The sequence below is a fragment of the Anoplophora glabripennis genome, unplaced genomic scaffold (assembly GCF_000390285.2).
Source record: "Anoplophora glabripennis isolate ALB-LARVAE unplaced genomic scaffold, Agla_2.0 scaffold29, whole genome shotgun sequence".
NCBI classification, from domain to species: Eukaryota; Metazoa; Arthropoda; class Insecta; order Coleoptera; family Cerambycidae; genus Anoplophora; species Anoplophora glabripennis.
This window is the reverse complement of record NW_019416257.1, coordinates 558,245-581,454: the sequence shown is the minus strand read 5'-3', so window position 1 is coordinate 581,454 and position 23,210 is coordinate 558,245.

Sequence of the window (23,210 nt, the reverse complement as noted above, 5' to 3'; positions counted from 1 at the left end):
CTCATCTTGGTGAGTATTTTACTTTCATTTTAAATAGGTGTTTAGCCACAGGTACCTTCCCTATGATTTGGAAGGATTCAATTGTTCTTCCTATTCCTAAAAAATCCAATCCTGAGAATTTTTCCGACTATCGTCCAATAAGTATACTTCCTACTATGTCTAAAGTATTAGAAACTATTGTACGGGAACAACTGAATAATTATTTGAAACAACATAGTATTCACACCAGTCGGGTTTCAGAGAAATGCACAGCACTACTACTGCTTTACTCCAAGTCACAGANGACCGTCACTACCTCCATTAGCAAATATGTGTTATCGGGTGCCTAAACGAAAAAATCGTTGACTTGTAAAAACGTTTGACTTTTTAGGTGTATAGTCGTTATTCTTGCGTTTCAAAAATGTTCTCCGCTATGAAAATAGTTGAGTATTCACTCTACAAACTCGCCGGTGACTTTAAAGTTCTTAACATTTCCATGAAATATGCTAGCAGTCACATTTCAGAAACACCAGTATTTTTGTTCTGGCCCCATTCTTCGAAATTTCTATATGCTTGTCCGTAGCGCACTTTCGACTTCTCGGGTAATAAAAATTCGCAGGCACCATTTGCTGTATTTTCTATTTGAAAATCACTCATTAGAAATAATAATTTAAAACCAGCAAAGTTGCAACTTTTGTGTAGCTTTGTTTATAAACACCTTATATAGAAACGACAAAATCCAAACAACCAATGCGACTTTGCAAGATTTCGAATAATGGCGAAATGAATTGTTTAAAAAATGTCAAAAAATAAAACCTAACCTTTATATGATGAACTATAAAGAACTGTAAAAATTTAGATTATTTAGGATACTTTTTATGTTTACTTTAAAAAACAATGTACATAGGTAGCTATGAGCACAACTTCTAAACTGCCCTCGTAAACTTTAAGCCGAGATTCATATTCCTGGCAAAACATGGAAATGAAAGAACAAGAAAATCTGTTAAGTACCAGATTGAATGAAAATTTTACCCTATTCATTTTTACATTCCTTTCCTTACTAGTAAACATTGAAAAGTTGTAGTTAACAATAAAGCTTATAATGTAAAGAAAGAAATAGCTGGTGTTCCACAGGGAAGTAGTTTGGGACCTTTGTTATATACTACTTACACGATTAATTTTCCTGAAGGTTTAACGTTTTGTAACCATCAAATTTATTTTTCGTACTCTTGTTTTTTAGAAATTGTTAGTAGATTTAAAGGCATTAGTTCTGCTATATACAGAATGTATCAAAAAATTAAACCGACCCATTTAATGTATTAAAAATAAAAGAAAATAAAGTATAATTATTCAATAGAAGGAACCAGTGGATAAAGTTTAAACAAGAACGAGAAAAATTTGGAAAAAATGATACGCCACTGGTATTTTTATATTTTAACATTGGTCTATTTAAAAGTAAAGTATTTTCATTTAATATACTCGAGTAATAAAATATAATAGACAGGACAGTTCCAAATAAAAAAAAAAATCTTAATCAAATAATAATAAATGATGTAATTATACCTAAACGATGTTTACAAACTTGCAGAGGATTTTTTGAAACAGTAAATCGATGCTTAAAATTAATAATTAAATTTTTAAAACTTATTGAGAATCTCTGGAATCGTCCCCTACGTTATTATTATTATTATTAATTAATAATAAATGATGTAATTATACCTAAACGATGTTTACAAACTTGCAGAGGATTTTTTGAAACAGTAAATCGAAGCTTAAAATTAATAATTAAATTTTTAAAACTTATTGAGAATCTCTGGAATCGTCCCCTACGTCATAGATGTGGCCGTAGATAGCACGCCGTTCGCTGTCTTACCTCGATTTTCTTTATAGTCAATTTTAAATTATCTCCAGCTCTATTATTTTTACATACGGAAAAATGAACCTTCTATTTTTAAGTTTCAAGCAAAATTATTAGGTAGTAGTCTTTTATTTTTCTGGATTCTAACTTTTAACTCCTGCATGTGAAAAAACAGTTGGTTTGGGGGTCTGTGTGTGTTAAGAAATTTGAATAAACATAATAAAATTGCCCATTAATATAGTAATAACAGATTAATAGACATGATGATAACATGCCGCTGATGAAAACTATGTTAACTGTACAGGAATTTGTGTAAATAGGTATAAATAGCGCCAGCCGAGCTATATTGGAGTCAGCGGTTTCAAAAATGTTCATTCGTATTATTGTGTAAGTCAGTTGGTAGAAGTTCATATTCCCAAAAATCGTAAGATACATTGTTGGTACATTTTGGACAGTACCATCTTATTTCATTATTATTTTTTCGAAAAATCTCAGTAGCGCGCTTTTTTACTCTGCTCTCGGCTGCACGTCAATAACTAAAGTGATGGAACTAAAATTCTACCAATTAAAGAACATCTTTTTATGTACAAGTACTAAATTTAATCGAAATCTTGAACTATGACTCGAAAATTGATTGCTAGTTTATCGAAAGAATATGTGCATTCTTTCAATAAGAAATCTTTTTCTGGAATTTTAATATGATATCACCCTGTGTATAATAATAGAATTATATGGAACGTCGTATTAATCATTATCTGTAAAATGGACCACTACGAAGTCGTACACGCGTAGTAGGACGCATTTATTTGTATTTATCTACATTTATCAAAAATATTACTCAATATTACTTAATAAATATTTATATCATTGCGCGCAATGTAAAGTAAAACCCCATAGGGCGAAATATCATTAATGCGAACTAACTCGGGAGTTTTATCAAACAGCAAAGTTCAAAGAAATAGATTTTAGAAGAAACTAAATAAGGAAGACGTTTCTCTACTTTCTGTATTAGTATTTCTGAACATCAGTTGCAAAACGTTTCGAAGAATATACGATTTACTTGATTTTCTAATCTTGAGCAACAAAATTATTGGAAATATACGACATAAAGTTACTGAAATTTCATTTACAATTTTTTTATACCTACTTACGATAGGCCTTTCTAGTAGTGACGTCACATACGTCAAATGGTGCATATCGTCATGAAGTATTTGTCAAGAAACACAAGTATGTAAAAATTTATTGGGAAATTAGCAAATTTTGGGTCTATACTACTGAGAAATCATTATTTTGTTGCCGCGACAAAAGTTTCATAAACACGACTTCAGATTCTTTGAGGGCTGGCAAAATAAATAAACTTTAGAAGCGGGCTCGACTCCAATCACGTTTTTATTCTGTCTACAATGTCTCCTTTTATTATGCAGTAACTCGATCAGGAACCGTAAAACTGATAATCTGAAATTTCAGTCACTGTGGGAATTGCGGCGTGAGATTTCTCAGAAGACTTTGGAGGAGTACAATGTAATTTCTACAGCTTTGAACGGATTGGGGAGATGATTTTTTACTAGGGCCACAGGAAATAAAACTCAAATGCTTTTTTTAAAGGAAACGTTTATTGTTCGGAGGAAATAAATTGATGTATGTATGATGTATAATATAATTTTAGTCACACCCCGTATCTCCTGTGTTTGTAAAAATAACTATAATATGTAATATATTGCTAGAAAGCAAAAAAAAAATCTGCATTTTTTTAGGTCATGACCAGCTACGACTTTATTTTTAAAAAAATATAATTTTGTGTCACAACTCCGGAATCTTAAGACATACTAAAAATCTAATACCGGCATTCAATTCTACGCCAAAGAATTAGTCTTGAGCAGTTTTCACTTTAGCTCTACCTTATTTAACAGCTGAGATACAGACTTGTTCAAAAGTGTCACAATAACGAGAAATGCCCTGTAAGTCAGAAACAAATGAAGATAGCAAATTATTGATTTGACACTCGAGTTTGCCATGAAAATCGAGCTCTAGAACGTGGTGTCAGATTTATGATATCTTTAGTAGTTTCTGAGATACCCTGAAATCCCACCGAAAATGGACCAGCCTGTACAGTTCGTTATCTGATATCATCGATTTCTTTTTGTACATCGTCACATTTTTCCTTAATACTTAGTTGCAAAATAAATTATCTGTTGTGTTATTTAGTGTGAGTTGAACAGTAAACTTCCCCACAGCAGTATAAGAACATTAGGTAATAAAAATTTCAGAAAATTGTGTTGTAGTATGATTAAAATTAAGTTAAAATTGACAATTTATATTATACATAAAGTTGTCTGAACTGAAGATTTAATAAATAAAAGTTAATTTTTTACTGCGTATTCTCATGAAGAAATACGGATAATAATTATGTTCTTGGTGGTGAAAATTCGAAAAATTTGGAATTATTCAATTTTCGTGGCTGAAAACGTACATAGGTATTGAATTTTCGAAACTTAGGGAGATGCACTAATCAAATTTGGACAGGACATAGCTAATACAATGCAAAGCATCGCCTTAATGTTGAAAATGTTGTCACCGCCATACTTGGTGGTGAAAGTTCGAATAATTTGGAATTATTCAATTTTCGTGGCTGAAAACATACATAGAGTATTGAATTTTCGGAACCGAGAGAGATGCCCTAACTGCGCATTTTGTTTTGGTAATTAAATGTCTTTTCGTTAGCGTCGTGTTCCTCAATTCATTATCATTATTTATTTGAGAATAACTTGATAACAAAAAAAGATATATAACCCTTTTTGGCATCAAAATGTAGCTATTTTTATGCTCTTCAAACTAACCCATAAAAAAAATTTATCCTGTTATTTCACTTTTTGAAGAAAACGTGAAACAACTTAAACTTGTATAAATTTTCGTTAGAAATTTCAAACTTATACTACATTCATTTATGTAAAGAAAACAATAGCATTGCATTTAAAATTTTTGAGAAAAATCCATCAAAGGGCATTCTTTTGAAATAACGCCATCTATAGGTTTCCATATTGAGGCAAATAACATTACGCATTCACCACGAGATAAAGCATGAAAAGGCCTTTCCAACGAAGTATAACACTATGGGCTTTTGATGAGCCAATCCTTAAAAAAAAGGCATTTTTCTGACCAGACATTAGGGGCTTCTCCCACCCTTTCTGCCGAGAGATAGAACAAAACGTCAATGACAAAAGTTATGCACAATGAATTCGGCTATCCATATTTGTACTATTTAATATACCTGAATAGGAAACATTTCTGAGAAAAATTCAACTCTATGTTTTGGTATGTAGATTGTGCCCCCTAGCGGCCGAGCTACGAACTTGAAAACTATTACCACCAATTTCTCTTGGTCGATTCGCGATTGCTAAATAAATGCGCCATTTTCAAAAGAAAACTTGGAAATACGGCTATTAAATGTACTCTCGAAAAACAGCACAGCAATCACTACAACAATGTATTACAAACTGACTTTCGAATACAGTCCGGCATCATAAGTAGAGTTCGGGACTTGGTCGGATGATCATAGCCGTCGCGCTACAGCGCATCGTACAAAATCGGTAATAACGGCAGTTATTGACTTCGCGTTTGCTTCGTCTGTACGGCGAACGCGCCAAGGGATAAAAAATTACCTTTTGCTGATAAAGTACGCAAATAAATTTATTTATTTTTATTTATGTCTACCTGTTTATTTATTTATTTCCCGAACTCTATTCATAGGAAATCTACAAAATCGTAAAAAGTGTTACGGAATTTTTCGTAAGTACTACTACTTAAAATACATGTATTTCAGAAGTTCCAAAACAGTTTTCAGCACATTTTTAATTAGCTTTTTTCTCTATAATAATAATAAAAATAAATGTCTTTATTAACATTATTTGTACAAAGAAAAAAAAAATTATTAAATAGTGGCGGCGTTCGATTCTCGCTCTTCCACGCAACCACATAAAGAGAAGAAAAATATTTACAAAAATTTACAAGGAACATTAGAAATATAAAAATAATATTTCATCAAATGTATAATATAATTTTTGTTGGCTCTTTGTGTGCCTATAGATTATAATAAAATGATAAATACAGGCAAAAATAGTTGATAAACCATAAAAAGAGCACGAAAAATTAAAAAAACTGGACATAGGGACAAAAGTAAATAATTAAAAGACACAGATTACTATAAGTACAGGGTGTCCGCGTTTTTTGTAGCAGGACTTTCACAACTTGTACTAAAAGTCATTTAAAAAAAAAGTTCATGTAAACATATATGTATAGATGCGTCGTTTTCGATTTACAGAGTGTTCAAGTTTAAAATGAGAATTAATTTTTATTCGTAAAACGAAAACCCCTTTTTAGACTTTGTTGAAACTTGGCAACTTTGTTTGTAATAATAATAATTTTCTCACATAATTTAATTTGTCCTATTTTCTCCAGTGGCGTCACAACAAGATACCAGCTTGATAAAATTAGAAAAAAATATGATACGCCACTGCTTTTTGGTAAGTTTCTCAGATTTAGCTATCAAAAATACAACTTTTTTGTTATTTACTTTTTTTCTTATCTCCTGGATTCCAAAAACTTCTGAGTTATGTGATCAAATTTTCTTAAGCCAAAGCACTGTTTTGTATTTTTTGCAGAGTATATTTATCTGATTCTAATATACAAGGCCAAAAAACACTATCACAGTAATGTAGTAGAGACAAAATTAGCGAATCACATAACCTTAGTTTCACATCAGTACTGAGTGAATCTTTATGAATATTAAGCAGTTTTAATTTCCCGTACGATTTTTGTTTACATGCTTTTGAAATCTTAAATTAACATCCAAATATACTCCAAGGTTTTTGCATTCTTCTTTGGGCTTAATTACTTCACCATTAATAGAAATTGGAAAGTCAAGATGCAGGGTTACTAGTTCCCTATTCTTTCCGAATACTAGCAATTCCGTTTTAAATGACCTTAAACTTCCCATAGAAGTTTATCAGTTAACTCAGTTTTTGCTCCTTTGTCACCCCTTTAAATTTTTGACATAAGTTCATTAACACCCTGTATTTAAATGAATGTCGGTACACATTTTTTAGATGACATATCGTTAGATTATTTCATCTCAATACATTTGCAGCTTACTCCGGTCTTCTACGTCAAGTAATATAAAATCCGCCAATTTGCAAATGCACGCAACTTCCAGAATATTCATCGCTAAAAGACTAATAATAATAATCAGTGCAGAGTGCAAGGCTTCTCCGGGGATGAAAGCTCTATTTTATTGGCGTGGGTGGAGTTCGGGAATTTTAAAAGAGACGTAAAGCGGCTGTACTTCCGCTGAAAGTTTTACCGGGGAGTATATCCGCGGAAAGTTTACGTTCGACGGTAGAGTAGTAATAATTTTATTACAGCGATGAGCGAAGAAATCGCATTTGGAGAGAAGGCGGTGTTGTCTGCTTACAGTCGGTAATCCGGGTAATGCAATTTTTGTTACACTTTGTACCGGGTCTGTTTTGATTGCAAACCAATAAACTACTTTGGAAACAACGGAGTTCTAGTTTTATGCTAGGTGACGGCGGAAAGAAAATAAATATGATGATGCACCTACATTGCTTGTTCTGTTTTGCAGGGTGAGATTTGTCGATGTTTAGTGTAGGGATCTGGAAAAGTAGCAGAGATACAAAAAAGCTTATATGAGGAAAGATGTGCAGTTTTATGATCCTTATTAAAAATTACTTTTATTTTTTGAAAAAACATCATGGCTTACTAGATGTTTGAAAAAATCCGAATTCGGCCAATTCTTTCAGATTCGTGTAGCTGCCTTGCTATTTATTTTACAAAAAAAAATTTAAATTGCAAAGTTTCAGGTTTTTACAGTGGCGATAAAAGTGGCGTTTTGATATATTCGATATGGTGGATCAAATATGGCGCCTACAAAATTCACTCTTCATGTTAAATTTAGGAAAACACATGATAAAATTGTCAAAAATTGGGAAATATATCCCCAATGCATATATTAGACTCTTTTTGGGTTCGGTGATTACGAATATGTTATCGGAAATATGATATTAAAAATGACAGGTCCAATATGGCGGACATAGAATTCCTTATAACATTAGTTACCATAACGATTTCAGGTCACTTGAAGGTTATAATCCGGGGACTGATAACAAAGAGTGACCGCAAAAAAAGCCATTTTTCCGCCTGTTTTTGAGACTTGACAGAGGCGACAGGGAAAATCCAAAAAATATTCTAAAAATACCCAAATACTTGTCATGAAAAATGAAAATGAGCATCACCTTCAGTTTTTCGAAAATTTTCGAAAATCACGCTTATTTAAGAGTTGAAAAGACAAAAAAAGTGAACAAATTAAGAATCATCAACCGTTGTAAAACCCCGAATATTTCTTTGTTATTATCAAAATAATATTATGAACGTGAAAATATCTAATTTCGTATTTTATACGGTCTTGTCCGGATTGACAATCAACCCATAATATGCCTAAAGGGGTGAAATCATCCCCTAAACGCCTAGAAATGCAAAAAACATATTAAAAGTTACAATTTTTTTTCTTTTTCTCAGGCGGATTTTGCAGTCACTCTTTGCCATTGGAGCTTTGAAATTCAAAATGGCGGAACCAATATGGCGGAAGAGGAACCTCAACTATCCTTCTTTGCGGCAAAAAACGATTACATCTCACATCTGCAGTTTTTAGTAAGTGCGATTACAAATTTACTACTGAAGTTTTAAAATTCAAAATGGCGGTTCTAATATGGCGTACGAAGAACCACAATCTTCTTCTTGTCGGCAAAAAACGATTACAGATCACTTAGATCACTGAAAGGAAATAGTCTGGAGGTTCTTAGAAAGTATGATTAGAAATTTGCCATTGGATTTTCAAAATTCAAAATGGCGGATATTTCTCACTATCCCTCCTTTGAGGTAAAAAACCTAATCTATTTCCAAAAAAATCGCCATTGATGTTCTGATGCTTATAATAATTTTTACAGCTTTATTACTTTTGATCTCTTGATCGAGGTATTTTCGGTGGTGATAAATGAACAGCACTTCGTTTCTAATGAAGATGACAAACAATGGGTCGACTCTTGGATAGTCTCAAAAGACGTGTCATTTTTCCAACGCGGAATTAAAATACTGCCAGATGGAAAAAAGTAGTGGTGCACTGAAAGAAATGCGTTTTATTCTTTATTAGAATTCTATATGCCATTATAAGACCATTGTATACTATATGTGACAGTTAAACAGGTGAATATTGGATATAAAACGCGTATTGCTAGCACAGTTGTATAGTGACTATAAACCTTATTCTTTATTAAATTATTGTATAACTAGTATACAACGTTTTTTATACCCTTTACGAAATAATAGCAATAACTGTTATTAAAGTGTTCCATATCGTTATTAGAACATCTAGTACTGGTTATAAGTTTTATAATAATAAATGTATTAAACTGTTGTATACTCTGTATGAGTTAAAAACATATGTCATTAAGTTTTCAGAAATTTTATTGGATAACTGTAATTACAAGCTAAGGTTCTAATGTAAACATACATAAAACATACTTTTAAGCATTAAAAATGATGACAAATCGCTCCCAAAACTGTCCAGTTTATTTTCTTAGCAACGATGCACCCGTATTTTCTTGTATTACATGAGAATTTGCACTATAACTCTTCCACCTTAAGAATGAAGCATCCCCAGAAAGGTTGAGCTTCTTTCCATATAATTTTATTTCCTCTGGTTGATTGACTTTATACCCATGCTCTTCTTTGTCACCGTTAACCTTCTGTTCCTCCATCTTATGTAAAACTTAACATCAGCGATTTCTAATAGGACCTACAAAATAATAATTTTTAAGATTTAGACAAGATTTACATTTGAAAAAACAAAACAATTACAAGCCATAAAACAGTTAGATACTTACATAATAATTTTCCATTTCACACAACGCGATATGATCATGTATCCCACAAAACATGTGCATATACTGTCCATTTTCATCAAACTAGACGTGTGTAAGTCGATGCACAGCGGACTGTCGGAAATTTTACGATTGTTGTATTTTCTCTTCTTGAGTAAAGATAATAAAGACGTTGTGGTTTTGTGTGTTTATTTTGACAATGATTGAACATGTATGGACAATAAAAGTGGACTGTATAAGATAGTTGAGTACCGTTCTGCTTCATGCATAGCATGCTACTGAAATCTTAGAAGGGATGAGCTCGTGCGGCGAACCCTAAATCAGCGGCTGGAATAGCCAGGTTTCTTATTGAGTCGGCGCACTTCGCTCTCGGGTCTGACATATGATTATTATTACAAGACTATGAATATAACTTAACAACGATCATAACCGATTATGCACCGAGAGGTGACGATCACTTAACCATTATAAGATGCGTTTTACACGTTAAAAACGGAAACATATTCAGTATAAGAACGAATAATTCTGTTAATACAATTGTTATATACAAATTCGGATACTGGTCTTTATACAACAAATCTTCCCTACTATACAACTGGAATATAAAGTCTATAACACCTAATAATGTATAAGTAATTCATTATAACCTTTATTTCATAGATGCATAAGGTGTATTAAGCACCTTCCAGTTAAACTGATTGAATAATGAGTATGGAGATGATTGCTTTTTTTTAATAAAAGTTGTATATTGGTTATAAAAGTTTTAATATGCGCTATACACATTGTTCTAGATAAACAGTTTAATAAGCCCATTTCTTTCAGTGTGGATAATCTTTTTAGTGACATGTTTTTATGATAATTTTTTTAAACAAAGCGTTACTTTTCACGAAAAAACAGCGAGAAACATACAATACCTACATAATTAGGCATACAAGTTTATTTTACTCGGTACTTGTCGACACAACAAAATTTGGATTTAGATATTGAATTCTAAATACTTAAATAAATAAATAATAGTCAACTAAAAAATCATTACAAAGTAATTAATACATTACTGTAATGACTCCATCAGGGTGTAATAGCTGGATGATATCCTGATTCTGTCACACACGCTGTATACATATTTATTACTGTGGACATACCTTAACATGTTTATTTGAGCGTCTTCAGCTGCATAACTATGAGATGTGTGATTATAAATCGTAGCGATTATTTTATNGCTCTATACGTATTTATTACTGTGGACATACCTTAACATGTTTGAGCGTCTTCAGCTGTATAACTATGAGATGTGTGATTATAAATCGTAGCGATTATTTTTTATCTACACACTTTCATAAAATAAATCCTCTAGAGGGCGTAAAACAAAAACTATGTACGCGTGGAGCAGAGAAAAGTACTTTGCAGTTTTACACAACTCACTCATTCGAAACTATACGGCGCGGCACTTTGCTTTCTTCGTCACGATGCATTACCTTCATATTTCTCTAGAGGAATTTCTTGTATCCAATTTACGGCACTTTCGATTCGACGCGTCGGGCTTGTTTAAACTTTAAATATAACTTTACAGAATGTTTTCTCGACTTTTGTAACGTTGGAAGGAAGCTTATCGAAAATATTCGAATTCAAATATGTATAAAGAATTGTATCCAGTATAATTTGCAACGACGAAACAGACATTTCCGTATTCTCAAACAGTTCATATTATTCCTGAGGTATTTGCACTATCTGGATTTTGGAAATTGATTTTTTAAACTAATTGGTATCGAATTTATCTCAACTTCAAATTCAAATCCATTTATTTTGTTTAGTTGTATATTAACGCTCAAATCAATACAAACAACAACAAAATATTCAGAAGCAAATGTTAGAGACAAAAAATTCACAAAAGGAATAAAATCATTTGTTTGCTAAAATAATTTGCGAATCTGCGGGACTTTTTCTTAAAGGAAAAAAGAGTTTTAAGATGAGAAATGTATCTTTTAACGTTGTCAGTTAACTATTATTTACTTGAATTAAAGACATTAAAATAATGTCTGCCCTTAAGTCGCATCATAAATAAAAATCAAGGGAGTTTGGCCCTGCACACCTTGGTGACCATGGTATCAGATTTATGTACTAACCGTATTTGTTGTCAAATATAAGTGGCTTATCTTCAAAAAATTCAAACAGTATGCTGTCTGAAAAGTCATGGTCCATGTCCATGTTTATAGTAAAAAAATCGCACTTTTAGTAAGACGTATAGCATAATTTGGAACCCTCAATAATTTACTTACATTAATCGATTAAAATCTATCCAACGTAAAATTTCCAATTATATTTTATTCAAACTTAACATAGAAAAAAGTAATTATATGTATGAAGACTTAATCTAAGTAATTGGCATAAAATCCCTAAAATCCAAGACATTGTGCTTATTTAAAATTTACATATAAACTTTTTAATGGTAAGATAGACTAATATGAGTTACTCTCTTTATTTCCTTAAGAGTTCCAAATTGTGCAACTAGATCGACGGAACTACAATCAAGCCATCATCGAGCAAATATCGGGCTGCACTCTTCCGTGAGCGAAATTATAAAAGCTGTAAATTCACTGCTATTTAACATCGACATTTTCAATGTTTCAATGTATCAGTTAATTAATTTTATTAAGCAATTGTGTTTTTAATCGATTATAATATTTTTTATTAAGTGCTTTACAATTTCTGTTTTATATGCATTTATTATCTTTACGTACTTTATTGTATTTTTCCATTAACTGTATCATTTAGGTTATACCTGTAAATAAAAAAATGTTAAATAATAAATAAATAAAAGACATTGCTAGAACAAATAGATCCATTCAGTTAGTAACGAAGCGTAACGCTAAACTAGACCAACTTCCTTTAATTTTTCGCATTGAAAGATTCCGGAGAACATCTAAACGTCAGAAAATATATCTTTCCTGTTCTGTCCAGCAAATTTGTAAAGATACTCAATAATTGCGATGTGTTAATAATTTCTTAAAAGATTTCTGCGGGTTGTGATTATGTTTATAGTATCGTACGTGATTTTCTGTATATTCAACAGGAGTCCGAAATTTAGGACGTAACATAAACACACGAGGAAAAATATGCTTCTGTTTTCCTTATATATACCCTGAAGAAAACTTATATAACTGGTGCAGTGAAGAGATATTGTTTTTAACTTGCTTAGATTTTCTAACATGCTGGACAAAAAATTGCGCATATAAACACCTCCTCTGAAGGCGAAAATAAAGTAAAAGCTCCCAATTTTTTCGGACAGCATGAATTTTCCTGAAAATTTGCATACAAGCTCATCTGACCCCCCACTTCAAAAGTTATATTGTCTAGATGTGTGCTTTTTTCTATTTGGGGGTGAAAACTACCCTTGTACGAAAGAAATGCGAAGATCGCAGATTTACGTGTTTTAAAGATTCAATTCATGTTCAAATATGTTGGATAAAGTTCCTTTCATGTTTTAAATATAATTTATGAAATTTAATTACTTTAACCCTTAAAAACTCCATGGCCAAAAAAACAGAAAAAATATTCTTTTGATGCATTCACAATGTATTGCATATCTTTTGTTATTCATTAGAAAGCTTACGACTCATTATAAAGTTGCAACCCTTAAAAACCATCCCTTACAATAAAATAAAATCTTATTGAAACCTTGAGATATTTTAATGGTATGCATAATATGTTGAATTATAAACTTTGTATTGGTTTTCAAATGATCTATGATATATTGCAACTTTTCAGCCACCCAAAAACCCTTATGGAAAACCTACCGCTCATAAAAAAACTCTACCCCTTATACAAAAATTTCCTCAAAGTTATATGTAAGTATAATGATGTAATTTTTTTTAATTTTATTGAATTTATTCTTAATATTTATTAATTAATTATTAATTTATATTAATTAATTAATATTTATTATATCAAATAAAAAAAAATTGCGATTCATTTTTTTACCATAGCTTTTGTAATTTTAAAGTCATTTTACTCAAAAAAAAACATTTTGTAGGGAATTTGAAGCGCTTTAAGTTCTGTGATTTGCAGTTTTTTTGAGCTCTTCGTTTTTTAGATTTGCAAGCTAAAAGGGCTCAGGAAAGGCAGTCTTGTAGCTTAGTTTTGAGCTTCTAATGGTCATAACTCAGTCAAATTTTGTCCTATAAAGATTTAAAAAAAAGAAAATTGTTCAGTAACAAAAAACCTACAATTTCTTATTCTATCATTTCTTTTATAACTTTATTAGTTTTTGAAATATTTTGAAAAAAAGGCGATTTTTTTTTAAATTTAAAAATTTTATTCAAAAGTAAATGTAATTTTTTTTAATTTAGGCTTCAAAAATCGTTCAAATTCCCATAATCTACTGTTAATACATAAATAAAGTAAATTGCAGAAGGAATACGTTTAATTTTTTTTTCGTCAAGTCATTAATTTTAATACCGTTTTTTGTTTCTCTCAAAAATCAAGACAATCATTTTATTTTCATTGTAACTTCATTAGTTTTCATGCTAACGACTTCTACCACCACTCAATTTAAAGGTCTTTTCAAGAACATTAATTGGTGTTATATAAGTTTTTCTCGAAAAACCTTTAATTTTTCCGTTATAGAACGTTGAACGTTTCGATTATAGTTATCTTCGAAATTGACTTCAACTTCTGGGAGTCATAATCGGATTCTATACCATCTACAAAACTAAAAAAAGCAATCTCTTTGCTATTTAATTAGTTTAATTTTTGTTTATGATAATTTTTTTGATAAAACTAGTTTTAGAGATATTCTCTCAAATACATGCATTTTTTGGGCTAAAAACGAACATGTTTAGGCGCAAATAACACAAAAAGTATTGACTGCACAAAAAGATAGATATTATAGAACATTTTTTGCTTAGAATTCGTCCCTTAAAAAATTTTAAAAACACTACGTACTCCAGGAAAAATTAGAAAAAATGGTCATGTCCTGAAATACCTCGTTTCCGAGATACAGGGTGTTAAAGATTTCCTACAAAATATTTGTTTTTAGTGGTTCTAAAGCTTTTACGGTCCGTGCTGATTTAAAGTACCATAATTTTTCAGGTTGTATTCTGTACTATATTAAAAAGATTCTTTTATAAAACTTTAACACGAAAACGAAGCGTTTCTGAGTATGTTTTCTTTCCTTATTTTCCTTGCTTCCTTAACATCGTTGTTTTTAATTTTTCAACGCACACTTTTTAACACCCCATACAATATACCTGGATGGGGTACCGTACTCTTGTAAACTTTTTTATTGTTGATTTTTCGAGAAAAAGTTATTTTTGATAAAGACTTTTGCTTATCTTGGTAAGCTATGGGCAGTAATCAAATATGTAATAAAACATACAAGGCGTCCAAAAAATGTCAAAATGTGTAATTTTCTCTAAACAAAGTGGTATTAATTTTTGTTTTCGTTAAAAACTATATTTAATAAAGTTGTTCGAGAGTTCAAGAAATGTTTAAATACGAGGTTTAGACTACAATTACACTTAATTTCATGATTTTAATGATAACAGGTCTCCTCTGTAATCATTAAACTTTACTGTAATCATTGTATATTGTTACAACCAACCCAAAAGTAATCTTATAAACCTTTACGTTTTTCATTTTAGTCTTTTTCCTAGTAAAGTGGGACGGTTCCCCTAACTGCCGTTTGCGATGATTTCAGCGCTATCTCGAACCGCGCGCTCGCTATCGTTCCTGAAAGTGATTCCAGGAATCGTTCCCTAGGGATCCCCAACATATATATCTGTAATCCGCTCCTGTAACGGAGTCCTAGAAATTAATTTGCCACAAAAACTTTCAATTACCCCGGAAATAATAGGAGGTCCTTTGGGAGGGCTCTAAACAAGGTCAGGCTTTCGATTAAAGAAAGTTTGATGGTCAGTTGTGTTACATCCAGGGAGACCTGGGAGAAATACTTAGTTTTGGAGTTATTTCTAAGATAACAACAGAATGACTTTTGGACGGACATGTTGAAAAAAACCGTCAAATATCTAAATATACAGGGTGTTCTGAAAGTCCGTCAGGAGACTCCGGGAGGTGATTCTATCGATTAAAATAATAGCAGTATGTAATGAAATTTTTTTTCGGATTGTCAATTGTTTGCAAGTTATAGCTTGTCAAAGTTCATTTTTTTTATTTTTCTATTTAAATTACTTATTTAATTCAAGTTCCATTAGTCTCTCATTTGGCACCCCCACTAAGCAGACGAAGCTGTATTGGACTAGTCAGAGAAAAGTTTCATTATGCACTGCTAGAGGGCACTTCACCTTGAACTCAAAATTTGTTTTGTTCATAACTTTTTTCTCTTGCTAGATTATTGAAAAGAAAAAAATATATGTACTGTTTGTTCAAGCCAATAAATGTAACCGTTTACCAGGAAATCGCTATTAATGTGTTATTAAACATCAAATTCTTGATAATTATTTCTGTACTTAATCAAGTTGATAAAAAGAGCTGTTCAATTAAATAAATGAGCAAAACTAGAAATACTACATTAGATGCTGAAATTGTCCCCCATTTGCTTCTATGCAACTTAATTTTTCTCGAAAATGGTACATGCTACCGAATTTCGATAAGTATACCTTTTTTGCAGTATGGTCTAGAGTTTACAAAGCCATTTAGAAATGTTATAAATTTTGAATTTTAACATATTTTTTTTTCGATTGTACCCCTCTAATTACCTGTATCGGCGACACTGATTTTCAGAAAAAAACCGTTTTGCCCTTTTTTTTTACGGCCCGTTTGTTTTTTCTTGTTTTCCAATTTTTGCGTTTTTTTTTTTTGGCGGTTTTAAGGTTATTTAGGGAAACCCTTTTGGAAGTTACTTTCACCCCCTTTTTTTTGGAAACCAGGGGTTTTAGGAAAAACGTTATATGGACTACCCCCATTATTTTCCGATGAGGAACTTGCACACAAGTTTTTTTGAAAAATGAACGGGACAACCTGTATATAAGGCATGCATTTAATTTGACAGACATTTGGCGTTTATTATGGATGATAATCGTGAAAAGAATATGCAATTATACAGGTATCTATTCATGTAATCTTAATCAACATAAAAGAATCATAAAAATAGAAGAATCAGGTTTCGATCTTTTTAAATTGACGACTGAGATTCAATTTCGTACATTATACTTTTATTAATTATTACATTTACTCATGAAATTATTTTAATACTAGCGCATTCGCCATTATATAGAAACGGTACGTAAATAAATCAAACAATGGTGTAATGTTATCATTCGGAAGGAAACTGACTACCATAAAAAAATGTGGTGAAATTACAGGCTGCACAGACACATCACAGTTGTTTTGACTTTTGAGTTGGAGGTTATCTGATGTTTATAATGTCTGTGTTTTTTTCAGGTTCAGTGTAAATACATATTAAAGGTCTATAATCATCCCAAAATATTTTTTTCATCAACAAATAAATGCAAATCAGTATTACAATTATACCACATACCATTTGACTGGCTTTGGCAGTTTGTTCAATATTTTGGTTTTTTACTGACAATCCAAAAAAGACAAAGTCAAAATTGCCATGGAGCCAGTGCATATTTGTACTTTGCAGTTATAAAATTTACTAAACAGCAGAACTTTATTATGAAAAAAATACTACATTATAAAAAAATTTCGTAATAATTTTTTAGATCTAGACAATGAACGGTTTCTTAAATATTTGTTTTGCGAATGCACAATACCAACTTGATCTCAATTAAGGTCGTTCTATGGGAAATTCTAAAAGATGTAGTTGCAAGGTATAACAAAAAAACAATTTTTTTATGAAAATACTTCCGAAACGAAGAATATATGTTCAACCGTACTTGCTTTCTTATGTGTTTTAAATATACTCTTTGCCTCTAAAATTGTTTACTCTTTTCTTTAACGCCCTATATTTACGGGAATATATCTATTAGAATATGCAATAAATTTATTATAATTTTTTGCGTATTTTTCAAAATGATACTAACATATTTCGAAATTGCCTTTTAACATTTTCTACCTACGTTTTACATGCCGTAACACAAGAATCATATATTTACAAACTTTAACGCATATCCTTAACCTGTGACATCTAATTATAGATATCCAAATTTAAGTTTATTTGTCGCAAATTATCAACACTTCATGATTTATGAATTGCTGTAAATCAAGTGCGTACAGTTTACCATGAGATTATATAAATATGTACAAATAGTAAGCAAACTCTTGACTCGCCTGGTATATACTTACAGTAAGTGTAAAATTTTCCCGTGTTTATTTTTTGTACAATTATTTATATACAGTGTAATAGAAAGTTTTTTTCTAGCATTTCTTTCATTAGTAATTAGTTTTAAATACGAAGAAAGTTTACAGATAAACTTAATAATTGAATCTAGCTAAGTGCATATAATTATGGTAAAAAAGTCACTTATTAATGTGTAGAAAGTTATTTCTTTATGGTAAAAAAAAACATATATTTGCTGGATTTGCCATAAAACTCGTCATCCTGGATATGTTTAAAAATTATACTATAATAACCACCAATAGACTCTTTGCAAACTAGGTATTATGACAGCAGCGTAACCTTTGTGGTGCTTATTTAATGCAATTTGTTGGGGTTAATCAACTTCTACTTATGGCTAAAGATATTGTTCTAAGTGAAATATTTGCTTCCGTAAATATTATAAATAGTAGTAATTAAAATATACTTAACAAAAATTGTATGAATATTTATAAGTATTAACCAGTAACTACTTTTGAGTTAAGCTTTTTAAACAAAATAATAATAATAATAATAAATCTGAACAATAATATAATTAAAGAAAAAACGACTATTAAAAAATAGTTAAGTATATCAAAAAAGCACATGTTGGATTCAAGATAATAGCTTTTTGTAAGAATAATAGAACAGCTTCAGTAATGTTTGATAAATATATATTTTCCAGTTCATTTCCATCTTTCACTTGCATATCAGTAGATATCCTAAGAATTGTTATCAGTTGCATCCAAATGATATCCCCAAAGTGCGCACAGGTCAGTCACGACTGACGAGATACAAAAATCAGCTGATTAATTTTTCTGTTTTAAATAAAGATCAAATAGATAAGAACTAAGATATAATAAAGGAAGTCTGTACGAATACAAAATCAATTCAGTCCCAAGCGAAACTTATCATCTCATTAATTTACATTAATCTCATTTACATACATCTCATTAATTTACATTAATGCGAGCTATTATAGACCAAATTATTACGTTTTATCCATTTAGTCACCGTTTTTAGGTAACTGTATGGTAACAATAAAGAAGCTAAGTCACAGAACAGTAAATGTTCCTTTTAAGTTAACAGCACTTACAATTCTAATCCAATTTTTGGATTTTCCCTGTGTCGTGTGTCATAGGAATTAATTATTCTTGAGTTTATTTTTTAATGTTAGATTTATTCTTTATGTACCTACTGTCTTTTTTTAAAACCAAACATGCATTGATCATATTTAATCTATATAACCATATGAGTAACTAAATTTTCTCATATGTGTATAATCAATATACCTAGCCTATATTACCAACGACGCATAAGTTTTTAGACATTTCTTCATCTTATGTCAATATGCCATTATCTATGGTCGAGAAATGCTGAAACTTCAAAGTCTCCTAAGGTTCATAATTTTAGTAATGATTATTAAATGTCAATATTCCATTTCAAAGTATCCAGAGGTTCATAATTGTTAAAGGCCATGCATGGTTAAAACTTCAAGATAATCAATAAAAATAAAACAAAATAAGAGTGAATACTGAAAAAATACAATCTAATCATGACAAATACGATAAATCAACGGAAGAAAATTTTACGTTTTTGCTAGGGGTAAAAAGTGATTTGACACGGAAACAAAATTTAAAATCGTATAATCGTTTTAACAAATAATTCCATATTTTTTTTTCTGTGAATCCAGTAGCTCTGGAGTTACGTTATATTTAATCAACACTTTGACGATAGGATTATACATCTTTTGCAAGGCTATATTTCTGGTACTGATGAACATTGGTCGACCCTATAAAAAAAAAATTGAATTTGTTTGAATTAAATTAACATCTTAATGAATACATGTACAACAAAGTAAAAATACGAGATCTAATAATAGAATATGTTTAAAAATGTAAATAAATAAAAAAATAAACAAAATTAATGAAGTGCTTATTGGCGTTAATGAAAATTTAATAAAATGTATAACTCCAAAATGGTTCGTTCTTAAAATAAAATGGAATGTATCTTTTTTCTCTCTGATATTGATTAATCCAGTTTCTTTAAAAATGTAATTAGGAGGAGGAAGGTGATCTATTATTATTTTTTTAAGTTATATCTAATCTATAAAGAGTATTTTCCCTGAATTGCAATGCGATATTTTAGAATTGATTCAGCTAAAGAATTATATAAAATCAATGAATATATTTTCTTAAATATTTCCCGCAACTTGTAAAATTTATGGAATAATGTTCTAAGCATTTCCTTTAAATAATCAATATGGATTTTCCGCTTCAAATGACAGTCAACCATAACCAAAAGATATTTTACGTTATGTACCCTGATAAATGAACAATCGCAATGCTCCAATTCAATGAAAAAACTTTTATGAATAAAAATTTTATCGTGGACTGGATGGCCACCCGCTCTAATAGAACTACTTAAACAATCAATATACGGATTTTATTTATTATTTTTCCTTTTGTACAGCTTTCTTTTATCTTCGAACAATATAGGTACATAAAGGCTTCCTATTCCTGTTTTTTCCTTTCATGCGTATATCTCTTCATAACGTCCAACAGTAATTACTGGAATAGAATAACTAAAAAGCACTGTAGGTATTGATTTACTGCTGCTTTTAGATAGAGTTTTATAACCAAATGGATTTTCTCTATTTAAGCTTTCTTGTGTTCATTAAGAGCTGCACGGTCTGCAAGGGTTGATTGCCTTTGTATACCCAAAATATGCAATGAGCTCCATAAATATTATTATTATTAAATTAAAGAAATCAGCAGGGGCTATTATGTCGAAATTATAGACTATATAAGACAATTATTATTATAATACAACAATATACAAGGCTGAAACTAAACAAAGCAATTACAGTTGATAAAATTAAAATATATTGACACATTACTATAGTGGCTTAAGAACAAGCTTGGTTTACGCTCAATGAAGTTGCACCATCGTTACCACGTAACTGGTTGTAGATATTTAATGTTAGTAGCTTGCTGATGACCTCATTGAAATTCCCATGTAGTAGCTTGTAGGAGAAAATAATATCGTCTCTAATTTTACGTTAGGACAGTATTGGAAGTATCAATGATTGAATTCGCTTATGGTATAGGTTTTATTCCTCAAAACACATACTTATCTGGTGGATCTGCGTTGAACATTTTCAAAAAGTTGGTACTCATGGATTATTTATTATTATTACGATGAAGATATTCTCAAATGTCTTAATAATTTCTTAAATTATTTTTTTAGGTAAATTGTAGTATCTACTGGTGTGCCTATATCAAAAATAACAACATATTCCTAATTGTAATAACACAAATAATGAAAATAAAACATACATAAAAAATTTACACTTTGATCGAATATTTTATAGAGCTCTAATTGTTCTCCAAAATAGCATATTCTACATGTCATTTCCCTGTACTGAGAGTTTTTTCACATCAAATTGTGTAAATTGAATAGATATTTGCATGAACCAAATATACAGGGTGATTCATAAATGGTGACCAAAAATGAAACTTCGAATTCTTTGGTGAATTTTAAGGAGAGTATCTCCTATAAAGTTTCTAACTAGGAAGGTTTGTTAAAAAGTATTGGAAGTATCAATGATTGAATTCGCTTATGGATAGGTTTTATTTCTCAAAGCACATACTTATCTGGCGGATTAATAATGCGAGATGACCAAATCACATTAGCATATTCCATTATAGGATTAATATACAGGGTGTTATATAAGTTTGACTGCCTTAATTTTAGCAGATAACAGAAAACATTAAAATAAACAAAAAACCCTTTTATGACATGGGTTCTAAACTCAGCCATTTCCGAGAAAAAAATTATTATCAAAATCTTCAACTTGATGTACGAAGTTCGATTAATTAAGGAATACTGACATAACTGCCTGCATAGAATACCATAAAATACAATGTTTATCACTTTTTGGAACTTCTTTATGCTTAATTCTAAAAAATAATTAGCGTTGTAATAAATTTAAAATTCGATAAAATTCATATCGAGCAATGTGACAATGGCGCGGCAGATAACACGAGGTACTAAGCTGTCCACCAATGCACAATTGGTATCTGGAATTCGACCGTATCGAAGTGTTTTTTGCATACCACTATTTCCTTTTTTTTGAGGTGTTTTCCAGCGAATGCGCGAAAATTGGATTCTATGGTTCGTGCGTGCATAGAAAATGGTGGTGGACGTTTTGAGCATATGTTGTAGTTTGTTTTATACTTGTGCGTTTAAAAATTACTGAATTTTGCTTTTTGGTAAGTACCTGAATTATTTTTAATACGTATGATTATTTGAATGACGTCAATGTTTGGGTACATTATTTACAAATTTTTAAAATTCATAATTTGATTAAAAGTTAAGTTCCTGTTTTAAAAGATTTATAATTACTAAAATTCGAGCTAAAATTTAAGCACAACACTGTCTTCGTACTACAAAATCGATACAGTGTATTGTATTTATTTAAAAACTGGAAAACAATTGTCTTGAAATTTACTAAATGTTTCACAATAGTATCTAGTTGTTTACATTTTTTCCGTAGGACAAGTCTGCCGCGTGCACACGTAGCATGCATCAGCTATGTAGCGTTTGGTTAAGCGCTATTGTCACGTTGTGAAGAAACTCCCCAATATTAATACTCGCTGTATTTTGAAAACTGTTAATCTTACTCCCCTGTAATATAACTTTTTTGCTCATTTCTGATTACTCTGTCTCATGCTGAAGTAATGGCAGACAAACTTCTTACACCCTGTAGGATTTAAGTAATAAAGTAGGACTGGGATTTTGAAAAGCTTTGAATAATATATTGAATCCCTGATTAGTTTTTTTATGATTTTTGAAAATTTGTGTGAACCAGGAGAGATTAGAAGCTACTGTCGGTCCGAAATAAGTCTGTTGCCTCAGGTTCCATCAATGGCGGAAGACTGGTGAAAATTATTATCCATATGAAACACATATTTTTGTATTGTTCGCATAAAAATTATGAGGAATAAGGAGTTATAAGGTAATCAAGATCTGCTATACAATATAAGCAGAAGTGGACGAAGAACAGACCTTTGTGGTACACTAGATCGTACCTGATGAAAAGAAGAAAAATCTGATCCGACACAGGATATATTCTACTGCTCAAATA